The 17,165-nt window shown below is 41.0% G+C and overlaps 2 long non-coding RNA genes across 2 annotated transcripts; one reads left to right on the top strand and one right to left on the bottom strand.

Annotated features, from left to right (window-relative positions):
* Positions 1–3,311: 3,311 nt before the first annotated feature.
* LOC137196766 (uncharacterized) lies at positions 3,312–10,333 on the bottom strand. The gene is made up of 3 exons (XR_010931313.1): positions 10,094–10,333; positions 4,602–6,297; positions 3,312–4,044 (listed from the first exon to the last, which is right to left on the bottom strand). It is a non-coding gene; the product is annotated as an uncharacterized lncRNA (long non-coding RNA).
* LOC137196767 (uncharacterized) lies at positions 4,676–7,492 on the top strand. Its single transcript, XR_010931314.1, has 3 exons — positions 4,676–4,765; positions 6,494–6,535; positions 6,677–7,492. It is a non-coding gene; the product is annotated as an uncharacterized lncRNA (long non-coding RNA).
* Positions 10,334–17,165: the final 6,832 nt, after the last annotated feature.

The following is a 17,165-nucleotide window of genomic DNA, read 5'->3' as shown; positions in this document are numbered from 1 at the left end:
AAAAACAATAATCATCATAGTAATATTAATAATAATAGGATGTGTAAAAGATTTACTTTTGATGACATTTGCTTTTTTCACTTTTGTTGTATAAATGAACTGAAGTGAGATAACCTATAATGTCCACACAAAATAATAGGCTTAATGACTTGGATTTGTTTATTATAATCTGCTAAACTAGGTGGGGTAATGGTTGGTTTTTGTCCGTCTACAATGTGAAGATCCTCAGTGAGGATTTAATAGCAGTGTAGCAGTTCATGTAAAGGGAAAATCTCTCTGAGCATTCTGACCAAGTTTGGTGAGAGTAAAGCCGCAGACCAGCATATTTCAAAACCATTAGGAGCTGTTCAGAAAAACACTTTGAAATGAGTTACATGGTCAGGAATTTCATTTTATCTCCATGGAAACAGTGGAGGTCTTAAGTCCGTCTCTGAGCACATTTTATCCCCTTGCGGCCCAGCGCCCTCACAGACTTGATGTGATGATGGTGAACATGTCACAGTACTATGACTGAAATCCTTGAGGGCTCAGTCCACTAGTCCAGAGGCTGGACAGTTGAAGATAGGCAGTTTCCTGAGAGAACAAAGGGAAACATAAATAATTATTAATATTTAGCAGCTGCTTGTCCATTTTTTTTACCATTTACACTTAGACAAAAGTGTTAGACATTGTAGCAAAAGCCTTAACCCTTTTTAAACCCACTTTCAGATTTGTGGAACCTTTATTTTGCTTATGAAAACAGAAAAAAGGTTGATTTCACTGATATTTTTCCATCCAGACCACATTAGACCAGATCCAGATAAAAAACCAGTACTCTTGGACTTCTGGACTAGATTACCAAAGGAGACTCTAGAGAGTCATTAAATCACAGTTTCAGATTTGTGAAACCTTTATTCTATTTGTGAAAACACAAAAAAGAGTGATTTCACTAATCTTGCTGCTAGAAATTCACACCATGTTTCTCCATTTCGTCATGTAGAGCTCCTCTTTCTCATTGAAAAACCAAGATAGAAAAGTTATTTTTATCTTTTCAAGTTCAATTACTAAATATCTTTATAGAGTAAATTTTCTAATCTGTCTAATGTGGTCTGGATGGGAAAAAAGGAGTGAATTTGCCCTTTTTTCAGTTTTCACAAAGGCATGGAAAGGACTGTTCCATACTTTCCATCCTCGTTGCTGCTTTTTGGGCTTTTCTTCTTGACTGGCACGCAGGGAGGCAGCAGGCTGGCATAGCCACTGCAATTTCCAGCTCTGTCCTTTCTCAAAACGCCTCAGAGAATAGTGCTTAATGTCATTCTTAGGCCAATTCAGACTTTATATATATAATATATAATTTCAAACATCACATCTATAAATACCTTCCAACCGCAGTAGAAAGAAAACAAGAATGGTTTTCTAGAAAATAATCCCAGTAGACATGGAGAGAAATCAATCATTTTGAAGTGATGATGATGCCACTTTGGGAACAACTTCTACATCCAAAATGAAATCAAAATTTCCTCTGCAGGATTAGCTTCAGCTACACGATGCCAGTGGTTGATGCGGAAATCTTCCCAAAACCCACCAAAAACCTGTTCCAGCTTAGCAGAGACCATCCCACAGTGTGACCAGAAGAGGCCTTCCTTCCATCGAGCAGCCAACCCACCAACCCACAGCTCTTGTCTTTCCCCTCATATATGCTCTGGTTTCCCGAAAAACCAACAGCAAAATAGGATGCAGACTTGCAGACTGTTTTGAATTGCACCCATAAAGAGGACAGACGGAGAGATGGAGTACTCTTCTTGGTCCCCAAAAGTAGAGGAATGTTAAGCATATCCCTAAGAAGATTAGGGGTCTCCTTGTATAGCACACAGCTTTCCCTCGATGTGCCAAAGGACCTGTGTAGATCAAAGCCGCCTCGGACTTCCTCGTCATTAGCCATGGCTTATCCCCAAATGCTTTCACCCTCTGATACTGACCCCCCTCATTATCCCAGCACACCCATCACTTCTGCTGGCTTTGGAAACAGAGTTCAGGGCTCTGGCACAGGATGTGATTCCCCTCTTAAAGACCCCCTTCCTCTCTCATTGAAAAAGTTACACTCACTCAGTCAAATTCAGATGTAAACAGCACAGGCAAACACTTGAGTATTTCAGTGAACTAACATGCATACACAACACAGTGTGTTTAACAGCTGGTTAACAGTTTATCTCTGTGTGCTATTTGCACACATTTTATGAGCAACATCTATTTCTTTTCTAGAAATTAATCATAAATACACACAGCATTAAAATGACTAATACCAAACACAATGAATTATAGAGAAGATGTTATGTGCTTAAGCAAACAGAAAAATAAAGCCTAAAAGGGAAACTGGTAAAGAATTGTTTGTTTTGATATTACTGCTTATTCTTTTTCCTATTTCTCCTCTTTTGTTTACAATACTAAATGTGAATTCTTCCATTGGTCGTTTGCCATCTGGAAGCCATAAATGTCAAGAGTTTGCTTGCCAAGAAGGTTATAGGCATATTTATACACTTATGGGTCCTAATCAAAACAAAGATTGGCCATCTGAGCCAAACATTTACAGTATCTATTGTTTGTGAAATATAGAAATGGTCGCTTCAGAGGCAAGTTGAAAGGATTTGTAATTAATATTCAAAGCAGTTCAGGAAGGACGAAAATACTATTCACTTGCTGCCACTTTGTGATTCATAAAAAATGAAGTATTAATGGCTTGCATTGCACGCCGTTCAAACCGCCAACATCCGTCTAACCAGCCCCCTATCACTAAAGTCAATGCTGCTTGATTAGCCATGAAGGAAGTAGGTTAAGAGTGCCTTTGTTCCAACATTTATGAATACATTCCTCCATACTGTAGGTTATCCAGCTATAACACAGGAACAAGCTTGTCACACAGAGATGGATTTTTTCCTCAAAGTATAAAAGCATACAGTGCACAGCAATCCGAGCGTTCAGTGTGTTTGCTCAGGGTGTGTGAGGCCCGCCACGGCAGAGCTTGTTCGGGGTTGCTGGGAAGGCCACCTGAGCTGGAGAGAGCTTGCACACCTGTTCTCTGTTTGGTCAACAGCGCAATCGTGGCCCGGTCACACAGCACAATGCTATCGCTGCCGATCTGGAGAGCAATCCAGCACTTATCTCTTATTGGCTCAGATTGCAGCCATTCAGGCCAATTAGGAGCTCTCCCTCCTGTTCAGTGAGTTCCTGCCCTCCAGCAGTGAGGCCCCGCTGCACGGCTGCTGCAGTTCCTGGACTGGGCCGAGCCAGCCGGGGCACTGAGGGAATAAAGATTTAAGCAAACATCACGGGACGTCAATTCCCACATATGGATGTGTTTGCAGAAAGGAACAAGAAGGTGGAGCAGTGGCTGTTGCGACAGCGCAAATCTTGTCACAGCAATTAAGTAAAACTGTTTTCACAAAAACAAAGTTCTTGCTGAGTGGTTTGCACTTTTTCATGGATGGCTGGTTTCAGTTCAGTGTCAGGCTCAGAGGGAAAAAAGGGATTCTGGCTCTTGCTTGGAGTGAACTTGCAACCTCCCAGTCACAAAATTGTCCAACAGGCCACCCTGTCTCGACAACATTATGCCGTCTGTGAAATCTGTGTTCTACCCACACAGCACCAGTTGCAGAATGATTAAATTAAGTTTCCCTATTGGCCTGGAGAAGATCAGTCTGGCTAAATGACGCTGTCCCAGTGAGATTGAGAGAAGGCAGGTGCTGGAGTCTACAAGAGCTGTGAGGTGCCAAAGCCCTCCAGTATGGATGAAGAAAGCCTGGCATTGACCCTTTGTTCACACTGCTGCCTACTTCGTAGGGCCCAGAAAGAAGGCAGGGGAGCAAGGACTTTGAACACACCTCAGAATACACGCACACACATTTGCTATTTCCCTTGGATGGACTTACCGGTGTACGTCATCAGCCTGGCCCCGTTTGACCATTGCCGTGGTGACGATTCACAGCCTAGCCATTAACACAGCGGGAGCACTGGAAATCTTGACACAAACCTGGCAACATACGCATATAGTCCACGCACATATCCCGTCTGAAAACCCAGAATTAGACATAGAAGATAGAATCGATCTTTTCATGCCTGAGAGCTCAGACTGTGCAAGTGTGTGACGCTAGCATCATGCCTGCTCACTGTGATTGTGAGTGTATGTATGAAGGTGGGAATGTGTGAAACAGATCAGTATCGAGCAGAAAATATTCTGCTTGGACTGCCAAGTTGCCATGTTTAAAGTAATCAAGTTATTAATTGTTTTTGTCAAATAGCCTTTGGAACTCGCTTTATTCTGTTACCTGATGCATCCAATATACTAGTTGGCTAACCCAAACACAAAGATTTACTAGTGCTGCATGTATAGTGTAAAACAGAGTAAACCGTGGAAAAGGAAAACAAAAATGAATATAAGGGATGATGCTCAAAAAAATGTTATAGGGTATACAAGATAAAGTGTCAGTAAGATCTAAGCAGAAGAATGCAACAATGGAAAAAGGACAGTGCCTATACACAGGATGGAGATGTAGCAGCATATATATCACTGTGGTTTTGATGAAGAAGATTCATCTCACTTCTCAGTGTGTCACCCTGCGCCTCACCTCTGCCTGGCAGCACTGTGCAGCATCATTCCTTGACAGCTCCGAGTGCTAACGGAGAGCTCAGAAAAAACAAGACACAAGCCAGAGACAGCAAAGACACTTGATATGAAGAGGGGATTTAGAGAGAAAGGAGACAGAACTACATCTAACTCCTAATAATGTCTGTAAGTATTGTATGTCTATGTGATAACATGCACAGCAGAGCAAATCTTTCAAGTCAACAGACAGGAAATCCTGCGTGATGCTGGTTGTTTTCAGAACATTTGTGTCATATCATTTTCAACGTGCAACAACTGTTAAAAAGGAGCTTTTTATAGGAGTCTTTCGTCTCAGAAGCGATTAACCTAGCTAACCATAAAGACTAGACGCAGGGAGAAACAGTTAGCCTGTCTCTGTTCAAAGTTCATAAATTTGCCTACCTTTCAAACTCAGATGTTGTACTTTGTTTTTTTAATCTGCACAAACAGAAATGTTAAAATGACAATTTATGGCGTCAGGGTTACATGCTGTAACTGTTTCTTGATGTACTAAAGCCAGTGACCTCCTGGAGTCTTGTTGATGCAGTGAGGGTGTTTTTTTTTTTTAAACTTTTGAGAGAGCCAAGCTAGCGGTTTCCCCCTGCTTCCAGTCTTCATGCTATGCTAAGCTAATTGCTTCCTGGCTCTAGCTTCAAACTTAACACAAACATAAGATTGGTATCAATCTTCTCAGCTAACTCTCACAAAGAAACCACATAAGCATATTTCCCAAAATGTTGAACTATTTCTTTATAGCTCATTATATTTTCATTGTAAATACCTTGAAATTAGAGAGAATGATAAAGTGGGTGTGAGTGATAAGTGAATGATAAAAGTTTACTGCTTTTTATTTTATGGGAAATAAACATGAATTTTCACCAGTCTATGTATCCATCTGTAGCAGTTTGGTTTAACTGATGCTAACACGCTGTATATTTAAACCAATGCGACTGAGCTGGTTGACCTCAGCAGCACACCTGCCTTTAATAAGCACTAATTAAGTCCCATTGACAGGGCGTAAAATACAAAGATTTATAACTTGGACCACCGTATGACAGTCATCATGGTAAAAAATGTCTGCTCATCACAAAGAAAAGAAAAACTATTTTTCTTAGGAATCAAACATTATTTTCTCAAGAAATTAAATTAAAACAAATACAGATAGCATTAGCAATAATGGCAAGACTAATATAGAGTCTAAAGTATATGGTATAAAAGCTAAGTTTCAATAAAATAAATCATTTCAGCGTATTTTCAATGGTCATGTTAGAAATTTCAACAAAAATGGTACAACACTGAGTACTCAAAGTTTTATATCTAGGTCAGTTGCAGCCATGCCATTACACCTTTCACTGAAACACTCAAATGACAGGGAAGAAAAGTCAGAATCAATGAAATACATATGACTAACAGAGTGCTATGATCTGTAGAGTCACAGATCCATTCCTCTACTCATGGAAATTATTCTTGGATCGCCTTGAGAGGCAGCCAAGCCGTGCCGCAGTCACTGAAAATCAAACATGCAGGGCACGGTACATATGAAAGTCTTTATAGGACCCTATAGTGTGCCTCATTCTTTGTTTCATTTACCCCTTTCCTCCATCCTCCCTGTCTTGTCATCCTCAGGGCTGTGTAAGCTCTGTGGTTTTGGCATGCCGGTGAAGAGAACCCAGTAGTTCCTGTTGTGGAAAGAGCGACTATTACAACCCCACACTGCTACAGTTCACGGAACAATTATCATAATTATCATTTCACCAAATAGCGCAATGATATCCAGTGGTGCGGCTGCCATGGGGTTTTGAATGTCAGCTTGATTCGCCTGATATGTTTCTATTTTGCAATCTGTCTTTAATTTTGTTTTTTCTGTGTTTTCAGTCGTGGGAAGTAGTGACACAGTTGTTCACAGTGAGGAACTGGGTGAGTCACCACTGTAAGGAATTTATGAACCAACCATACTAGGTGATATACAGAAAAACATTATGAAATATATAAATACAAAAACCAATGCATTTGAGCTGTCCAATCCTTTTTTCTTCTTTCCCTTTACGCATCTGGCAGTGCACAGGCTGACCAAAGCCATTCCATGTAAAGAGAAAAATAAAGAGCAGGAGAATAAAGAGCAGGAGAAGAGAGCAGGAAGAGATGAGGCGTCCGCCAGTCTCCCAAACAGAGGAAGGACAGGGAAAAAGTGAAGTCAATAATAGTTTATATTCAGCCAAGGCAATATTAGCATCCATCCTCCATCTCCATCCAGCTTCTCTTTTCTTCAGCCACAGTGACTGTCGGAACTGACCGTAACTTAACCGATCTGTGGAGCGGTGAGCATTAGACACCAGCATGTCTGCCATCGAGAGTCAACATGCCGCCAGGGGTGAAAGGTCACATCTGAGCATAGGGATGGGAAACCGCTCCAGCGAAAGGAAGGGGGATAAAGAAAAGACCAATGCAGGGTGGTTAAGTATTCACTGGCAACATAAAATGAGAAGCAGTGGTTAAGGGCACAGAGAGGGGGATTCTAAGTGGAGGTTTAGGCTTTGTGTATGTTCATATTTCCTCTATGAATTTGGCCTGCTGTCTGAGTCAAATCACAGTTAATTCTTTGGAGAAATCCACCCTCTTGTTTAGATCCAAATTCCACAACCTCATTCACTTTTTATGGAATTTCTCTATGAGTACTTGAAAATGTGACAGCAAGTCATGGGGTACAACGTAGGAGCTGTGTATGGAGTCAAACAGAACTCACTGGAATGCAAACATAAAAACACATAAATAAAGACAAATACAATGTAATGAAATATCTAAACCATGAATATGAACCCAAAACTGTAAGCAGGAAAATTTATACCATAAAATAAATCCATAAGTTCTAAAGTTTTCTTATAAGAGTAGGTGCTTTTATTGTGACAAACATGAGCAACCCATCTAGTTTAGGCTGGTGTGAAACAAATGCTTGAAATGTATCTAAACTACTATTAAATCCACCTTCTGGACATGAACTGTCATGGCGTATATGTGTAACCATGGTAACATGCATGCGCACCAGCACATAAATTACATGGATTTTCCCCAAACAATGAGAAAGTGAAAAGCAGTTAAAGCAGTGCTTGGCTGTGCTTTTGTCAGTCCTTTAGCAGCTTCTCATTAACAGTGAGTGAAATGTAGTGAGCACACAGTCATTATCCCCTGGAATATTACAATAAAACCTGTTTCTACCTGTCTGTCATTTTCCGTAACATGAGGTCCAGCTGCAGTTAATATCATAATTTCCCCATGAACTCTTCAGCACATAAAGAGCAGCAATGTGCTGCATAACTTGCATAAAACAAGTTGTTTTTCATGTTATAATGAGAAAAATGATCTTGTTATAATGAGAAAACGTTCTCGTTACAAAATACTACCTTGTTATATAGAGTTAACTTTCTCATTATAATGTGAAAGTTTTCTTGTTATATTGAGAAACTGAGCTAATTTTTTGTCCTGATGGAAGCAAAACACTGCTGTAGTTTTCCACCTTTGCTCTCAGATCTTAGTTTTTTTTCCTTTTAATCTTTTCATTCTCACTGCTTAGCCTGTTCTGACATAGGGGTGGACTTAGTGTCCATAGGCCACCTAGCAAGTGATTGACAGCTGATAGACCCCTCTCACGCTGGGCATGCCTGTGGAGGAAGTCGGACAAAGCTGTGTAAAATGACTTTCACTGTAACTGCTCTAACAACAAACAGAAACAGGGTTATCTAGGTTTTCACAACTTTCTATCCAACCAGGGGCTGCCAGTAGCGTTGCTAATGCTCTAACCTGAAGAACTGTAATCTTTTATCCTAGCTAGAAATTGCTAATGCAAGCTAACATTACTCAACAAATGGAGCAGCATTGCCCAATGTTTCCTTTAAAACCACTTCACTGGTAAGCACTGATTTCAAATATTAAATATTTACTTTGTTTCTCACATTATTACAGTGGATGTGCACTATCCTTGTCTGCTATATTTAATTGTTAGTAGTTAGCTAGTGTCAGCGTCTTTCCTGTTTCTGTAAACAAATGTTTATGTAATTTAGAGCCTGCAGGAAACACATTATTAACAGGCTGTACAGGTTTTTATGGCAGTGATGGTGGTTTAACTGTATTAAAGTGAGAAACCTGCACCAGATTAATTCTCATTGCCTGCATGTTGTGACAGTATAACTTAGCAGACCAACTTTACATGGCTTAGATATCACATTCACAAAATAAATGTTTTTCATTTGTGACATGTTTACTCTGTTTACATTCCACTGGGTGATGTCATAGATTTGGTCTAAACCTCTTTGAGAAGATAAAAAGTGCAGAGGAAAAGCACAGTCAAAGAAGATTTATATACACAAATATGTGATTCAATGTTAACACAAATCTAACGTCACTCTCACTACCCTCTCCCATTCCAAACACTTCCACTCATTCAGACTCACAGTACATTTAACAGTGTACTCTTGCATACTTGTGGCAGCTGTAAGTCCCAGTGAAGCCACATTTCCTTCATTAAGATATATTTCACTGGCACAGAGTTCTATGACTCAACCGGGTTCATTTATCACCATTAAGGAAGTACAAGGAGCCTGGGACAGGTGCTGAAACCTGCTCATAGAAAATTCCCTGTATTTTGACACAAAACACCATCACTATCAGCATTTTGCAAGGTGGTTGAAGTATTTACAGCTCAGCCAGTTTCAGTTTGTTACATGCATTTAAATTGCATACGTACCCCAGTCACTGGAAAATATTTTAACATCAGGTCCAAGTGTCCTACATGACTCTGTTTTAATTATGTTGCTGCATTAGAGTCTGCAAAAGTACTCTAAACATTATGAATTATGTGTAAACATTATTTGACCAAGGTCTTTTTTCATCTTAGATCTGTTACCCGATCCCTCACTCAAATCCTTAAAAATCGAGGAGCAACCTGGTTTCCATTTAGACACTTAATTTAACTACTTAATGGTTCTTGAATGCCTTAATCACCGCAGCTCGAGATATGTTACTCAGTTGCTCCCCGAGAAAACAAACCTCTGACTGACATTTGTTGGCAGGCATTAAACCCAAATCCAACTGCAGAACAACTGGGTCTGGCTTTTCAAGCCTTGTCAATTCTCAGGATTCGGAGGTGTGGTACAGTTCAAGGAGGAGCAGCCTGAAATATCTAATGTGAAAAGTTCTTGTCACGACTTGTGTCTTGTCTTAATTCTCATTATTCAGGCTTGGAAAAGTAATTTCACTGTTTGATCTGTTTTCTTTTAGTTGAGTAGACCTGTTGAAAAGTCTAAACTTGTAATACCCTTGGCAGACAGTCTGTGTGTGTATGTGTGGATATGTATGTGCATGTCAGTGTATTGTGTGTGTAGTGCAGTGCCTTGGGGTTACCTCCTGGGCTGAATGTGAGGAATCCACCCCCGCTTTCTCGGTAAATGTGCACCCAGTGCCCTTCTCCACGGCAAACCTCACCTGGCCCAGGTGTGCTCTTCCCCTTCAGGGGCCTTTAGTGAACCTTTGTGGAGAAGCTCCGAGGCTCTGGGGCTGCTGGGGTCGCCCAGCCAGCCAGTCCTGCTTTATAGCTCATCTACTGGGCCTCTCTCCTCCTCCTGTCCAAGCAGCCATGTAATGAAGCCCTAATGAGCCTGTCACTCCAACTGTCACTTATTCTCACCTGAAAGACACAGCAATAGACGGTGAAAAAAAGGGCAAGGAGGTGAGACAGGCTGAAAGTGCATGGCAGGAGATTAAAAAAAGAGAAATTCATCAAGTGCAAAGCAAATGTAAGAATTAAAGTGAAGACAAAAAAATGATAAAGTTAATATTGTAGAAAGAGCCAAATGGGTTACAGGTGAAATTTGTAATATAAAAGAAAAGCATGGTTTATTACAAATGGATAATTTACATAAATACTAATTACATTTTACTCTGCACACTTGTTGCAGTAAAAGATGATTTTCCATTACTTTTGTCTACAGTAAATGGCTTAAACTCTTCACCCTCTTGAAATGTTTTCCAAGATGAAAAACATTAACAAGCCCGCATGCATAACTACAATTAGTTATGTAAATAAATAAATAAAGAGAAAGACACAAGAAAGAAAGAAAGAAATGCACAGACAATACATAACAAGACATCCATTACGTATGAATATGAGCAGTGGTGGGAGAAGTACTTAGATCATTTATTTTAGTGAAAGTATTAATACCAAAATTTAAAAAACACTCTAAGTAAAAATCCTGCATTTAAAATCCCACTAAGGTAAAAGTACTTAAAGTATAAAAAATAAAAATACTCATTCTCCTGAGAAATGGCCCATGTGAATGACATATCACATTAGTAGATTGTTATTACTAATGCATCATTGCATAAGTAGCATTTTGCTAATGTAGCTGGTGGAGGTGGAGCTGCATTCTAAATTATACTTTATAAACAGTTAGGTAGTTTAGTCCAGTGGTTCCCAACCGGGGTTGGCCCCCCTCTAAAGATACTGTAAATCTGAGGGGCTGTAAGATGATTAATGGGGCAGGAAAGAAAAAAAAATCTGGACACAAATTTGGACATGGACCTCTGAAAATTGACAAGAGCTGCCAACTAGTAATGGTTCTTTGTAAAGGCCAAAAAGCCGAAAAGTTTGGGAACCACTGGTTTAATCTTAAACAATGCATTGTATTTTATAAACTTATATGTTTTTTCATTTAAAATCGTAATCTGAAAAATAACTATTAACTTCACTTGTTGAGTAAACGTAGCAGAGGAAAAAGTACAATAGTACTTGTAAAGTATAAAGTAGCATAAAATAGGAATATTTTAGTAAAGTAAAAGTACCTTAAAGGCATAATATGTTGGATTTTCCTAAAAAAAAAACAATGCATAGATACAAAAATAATCCCTCTCTATCATCACTTATGACCCAGTAAAAGTGCGTGGCAGTGTACAGAGACCCTGCCCTCTGCCTTTGTTTTCTTATTTTCTTATTATTTTGATGTGTTTGGGACATTTCTGGGCATCAACCTTTGCGCAGTGGGTGTGCTTCAGTGTTTCCTCTGCTTCTCCGTGTCTCTAGCTCTGCTGCGTGCACAGTGCTGCTCCTTTGCTGTCTGTGTCTGTTTGACCAAGGTCAGGACTGAGCTACACACACACACACACACACACACACACACACACACACACACACACACACACATGCAGAGCAGAGAGGCCACAGTGGACAGGATAAGCGTGTACTTCAGCTGCATTGACACAAAATCCAGCAATGCAGCACCTTCCCGCAGGGTTGCGTGAAGCTGTGGGTGTGTTTACTTGAGCTTTAGAACATAACTGCCATGAAACAATCCGAAAATAATTTTAGTTTCATTTATCTGATTCATGGCTTCGTTCTTGCTATCCCTGCTCACTCTCTACATTCACTTTCTAGCTTGCTCAACCACTGCTGCTCTCTCTCTTTCTCTCTCTCTCGCTCTCAGCTCACTCTGGTGTCGTTGAGCCGGGGAGGAAGGGCCAACTTTGATTGCTGAGTTTACAAACACCAACCGACAAATCATGCATAGTGTGCCTTTAAGTAAATGTACTTAGTAACATTCCACCAGTGCATATGAAGATAGGTTCTATGGCTTGTATGAGGCAGGCTACCTCTCTACCACTGCGTGGAGCCAGAGAGCTTTTTTCCCTCGAACAGTGAGAGAAAATGTTTTTTAATAGAGAAGGGGAGGGAAGGAGGACTGAGGAGTAAAGAGAGGAGGGGGAGCAGTGTACAGTCGTCTGGCAAAGTCAGAGATCGCCTGATTAAAAGCATGTGCTGAACCCCGATTCCCAAACTATGACAGACAGACCGCAGCAGATACACAGACATGAACAAAGAAGTAAAGACCTCCACGTATGAACATGGACATATAATAGATGCACACATTTGAGAGGACATATATGCATATGCTTGCTGAAACACATTAAGAAATAATATAGGGGGTGGTGTTGCACATTCACAAGTGAGGTCTTAAAATTTTGATACTATACCTCCACAATGTTCACACTGAACCGACAATTTAGAATAACAACCTATGAAATGCATAAGTTCAGACCTCCATGTTCTTCTTTTACAGACTGATTTTTCAGGGAGGAGCATATCCTTCTGTTTGGGAAGTTAGTCAGTGATAACAAACACACTCTTGAGAATCAAGAGAGGAGTTAAGAAGAGGATAGGTGTGTGTGTGTGTGTGTGTGTGTGTCCCATGTAAGAGCATCACTGGCCCATGACATGAGCAACTGGAGCGAGCCAGGGCAAAGCAAACAGAAGCATAGAGCTGATGAAGGGCTTGAGATCCAGAAAGAACAGCAAAGTTCGAACCCAAAGAGAAAATATACACTGCACAGGCCCTCAAATAGAATAATATCTCGTCAAACACGAGAGCTGGGCAGCAAGTTCAGCTGCAAAATGACAACATGCAGACTCTTTTGTTCTCCAAGTGGTTTGCTGGGATGCCAAGGCTTTGAAGCTGACAACTGACGAATCCAGACAAAAGAAACAAATTGAGGGAAAAAATCATGACTTTAATAAAATAAATTTATATATTTTTTTCTTTATTTAGACTTTGCATGCGTTTTTTGTTTCATTGTGATCTTTCACCATGCTTTTGGTGTGGCTTTTCTCACTGGTGTGGATTTCAAAAGCACACATGCTGACTAGTTTACCTCTAACAAAACATTTAAGGGAGGTTGTGGGGGTGGTGTATGAGTGTAAAAATACATCAATCTTTGTGTGTCAGCACTGCCTTGACATGATGGGGATTTCACATGGCACAGAGCACCAACAAGAGTGTCCAAATAGTTGGTTCTTCTGCACCCATGGAGAAGTGGTCACATCTTTGGCTATGGTGTTAGTCTGGTTCCCCTGCTGATCTTCTGTTTATCTGGTTCTCAGAACCCACTGACAGCAGTCACGGAAACCATTACAGCCCCCCGTCACAACTTGTTTATGTTAGCTTTGATTAATAGCCTGTACATTCACAATGAGACACACACACTGATTGAAAAAGAAAAAAAATATGACTTGTTTAATTTGAAAAGGAGCTTAATCCATTCCCACTCCTCTTGTGACTTTTCAGTCGTGCACCACACGAAAAAGAGAGGAGGCCAAGGAGTGCAGCCTGCATGCTACATCTGCAAACAAGCCCAACCAGCTGTGTAGTGTATAGATCCTAAGACTCTTTAAACCCTCACGTCTCTGTTCATTTGTCAAAATTTACATGGAAACATATTAGACATGCATTTCTGAGAGCTGGTTTCCAAGATGGGGGGGATGATGTTTTTTTTTCCATAACTGGAGAAAAATACAGGTCTCTCGTTGGTTTGAGCACACTGTAAATTTGAAATGTTTGAAATGATGCATTGAGAAGACTCATCTTTCACTGCAATGGAAAAAACCTCCAACATCTGTTGTAAGAACAAATAAACATTTACAAAGTATGTTATATATATATATATATATATATATATATATATATATATATGATGAATAAGGCTTAAGAGGAAAACAGAAAGACATCTGCAAGACATGATATTATTGGCATCACCAGGAAAAGTGTGAAATCACAACAGCCCATTTCAACAAGAGCATCTCCTGTACAGAAGCCTTGCTCAATCCCTTATGTAAACCCAGCATTCCCACAATTATGTTGCACCATGATGACTGGGCTCACCTGTCCCAGCATGAATTGTGCTGAGAACAGCATATGGCAGTAAAGGATGTGCCACTTTTGAGGTTGCTACAGATATTTTACCAATACACTGCGTTACTATGGCTTTAAGCAAGTAGTTACAGAAGCATACAGTAAAATTAATTGGCAGGTAGAGTTGATACTGTAGGGTGTACCTTGCTTCAACATGCTGGGTTAAAGAGTAAAAGCCTGCAACACATTGTTACATTAGGTATAGTTCCTGATGCTGCAGAGTCAGAGCAGGCAGCAGTGGCTGGGTGTGTGTGTGTAATGCTGTGGCTGCGGTGGCCAGTGCAGCTGCATACCGCACACCGGCCCCCTCATGGCTGCTTCGCATTATGGTATTCCCTCATTCCCCATTGTGAAATTTGTTATCTATCATGTGACTGCCTGGGTTCCATTAAGGCTCACACTTCCCTCCATCCTTCCTCCTTTCCCTTCCTCTCTTACCTCCTTCTCTGATGGGGTTGATGCAGGATGGTGACAGATGGTGTTTCTCCCCACGTTTACGAATCTGGACCGATGTTTATTTATGCAGCGGCGGGCTCAACGGGAGTCTGCCTTTTCCCTGTTAGCACCCCCCCCCCCATATATAAGAGTATTTGCATGTGTGTATCTATAACTAAGTGACCCAAATTCTCTCATACGTGAAGGCATCCATTCCTATGTTTGCACTGTATGTCATATCTATCAACGCTGAGTTCAAATGTGAGTGAAATGCTGATCAAATACATTAAAAAGACGTCAGTATATAGCTCAACCTTATCTGTGGAGCTCAGAGGAGTCATACAGTGGGTATGTTGTAATGTACATTTATGATAACTCAAATCTGCACAAACCTATTGGCCTCCATGAGTCTGATAACAAGTTGGCGCCACAGCAGAACTGATATCACCTGACACAGTGAGTGATTGTGAGAGAAAGAAAGAGTCTGTCAAACATATGACCAAACAGATAACTCCACCTTTCAGTTAGACCTCCATCATTCACTCTGACTGTTTATCACTCTCCCCCCTGGTGCCTGTTGCCCTCCTTTCGCTGCCCCTCCTCTCTATCTCTTCCTCACTTCACCTCCCTCCTCCGCTTTGCTCTTAACTCCTAGCCGGGGCGGGGGGAACCACTCCGATGGGCCGCTGCCCTATCCAGGGGCCCTGCTTCGACACAGCTCTGCTCCCAGTGTCAGGGTGATGGAGAGGGGTTATCAGTCCAAACACCTCCCTTTTCTTCCCCTCCTCCAGAGAAAGGCCTGGGAAAGAAGTCAGACCGGAGGGACTGAGCTGTTACGATGGTTTGAATAAAGCAGAGCTGTTAGCCTGATGGAGAACGGGCTGTTTCTCTGCAAACGCGTCTGTCAAAGTGTTGGACTGAGAAAGGGTCGAACATTGATATCAGTCAAGTGAGTACCGTGCGATGATGTTCTCGGAGAGGCCCTTTTATAGTGATGTATAGTGCTTGTTCAATATGGTATTAGTAGACTTTAACAGTAGCTTTAACGCACACTCATCCATCTGATGACAGTTACATCTCTCAAACTCTCTGTGACAAATGTTGGGATTAAAGCATTTCAAGATAAAATATTTTTTCATACAGATTCTGATGCAAGACTTGTCTCTGGAGCGTAAAATAAGACAAATAGCGAGTAATGGAATTCTAGCGACCTCAGTGAAAAAGTGAAATACAACTTCACTAACGGGTAAATTGACAGGATTTTGTGTTCTGTTGGGAAAAAGATGAAAAGAACAACACTTCAGTGTTTAAAAACTCATTTCTGAATAATCTGCTTTTTTTGGTCAAATCGCTCAACACATAGAGGTCAGGGCTGTACTCTGGAAAAGCAAAAGTGAAGTCCAAGAACAACCACCTCTTCGTGTTCTCACACACTCTCACACACACACACACACGCACACACACACACAGAGGTCGCCAGGCTGTGAAAAGAAGCCAAAATACACTTAACTAATCTGCTTGATCTTGCAATTTATTGACGATGAAAACTTCAAAAGGTTTGAAACTTGACCCGCATGCGTCTCCTAAACCATGGCCAATGCAATTTCCACCGGCAGACAGGGGGGGCTACGGTGGGAAGGGCCTGACCAGTGGATGGAGCTTTATTGGTTGCATTCGCCTCGGCATAAAACTAATTCACCCTCGATGACAACTCACGGAGGGGGCGAAAGATGAGATACATTCTTTTTACCCCCTTCCCTCAACTACCTAGTTTATTAGCTAGCCTCTCTGTGACAGAGCTATTCATTCACTGCCCTGCGCTACCCTTTCTCTCTGACACACACTACGCACATGCCCTCTTTCCCTCTCACACACCGACCAACCCAAACATGTTATATTACCGGCTGGGAATTTATATCACTTTCAGAGTGAAAAAGCAACAACGCCTCAGTCTGGGCTCAGGGCTCCATCGCTCATGTGCAAAGGCTGCCCTTTATGGCTGCACAGTAGTGAGGCCCCTCATACACTCTGAGCTCAGAATACACTCAAAGCAAAGAATTACAACGGGGCAGTCTTGAGTTATCACACACCATCTGTACACATGTGGAAAAAATACCTCTTTATCTAGCTTTCCTGTATGTTAATGAATGAACAGACAGCAGAATGAGGATTCTGAGCATGAAGACAGCAAGACATTTGTCTTGGTTAAGCAATTTATTCATCCCGTCTGGAGTAATAACTTCTCAGAGTTCAAAGCTAAACAGCCTGTCATTAGTTAGCTGTACCTCTACTTGCCATCAATCACATTCTTAATAGGACTATAACTCTTCATGGAAGTCTGAAGAATAAAAATAAAGAGATAGTTTGGCTAGCAAGAGCCACAC

Source organism: Thunnus thynnus, chromosome 14 (assembly GCF_963924715.1).
Source record: "Thunnus thynnus chromosome 14, fThuThy2.1, whole genome shotgun sequence".
Taxonomy (NCBI): Eukaryota; Metazoa; Chordata; class Actinopteri; order Scombriformes; family Scombridae; genus Thunnus; species Thunnus thynnus.
This window is presented reverse-complemented; position numbering and strand designations above follow the sequence as displayed.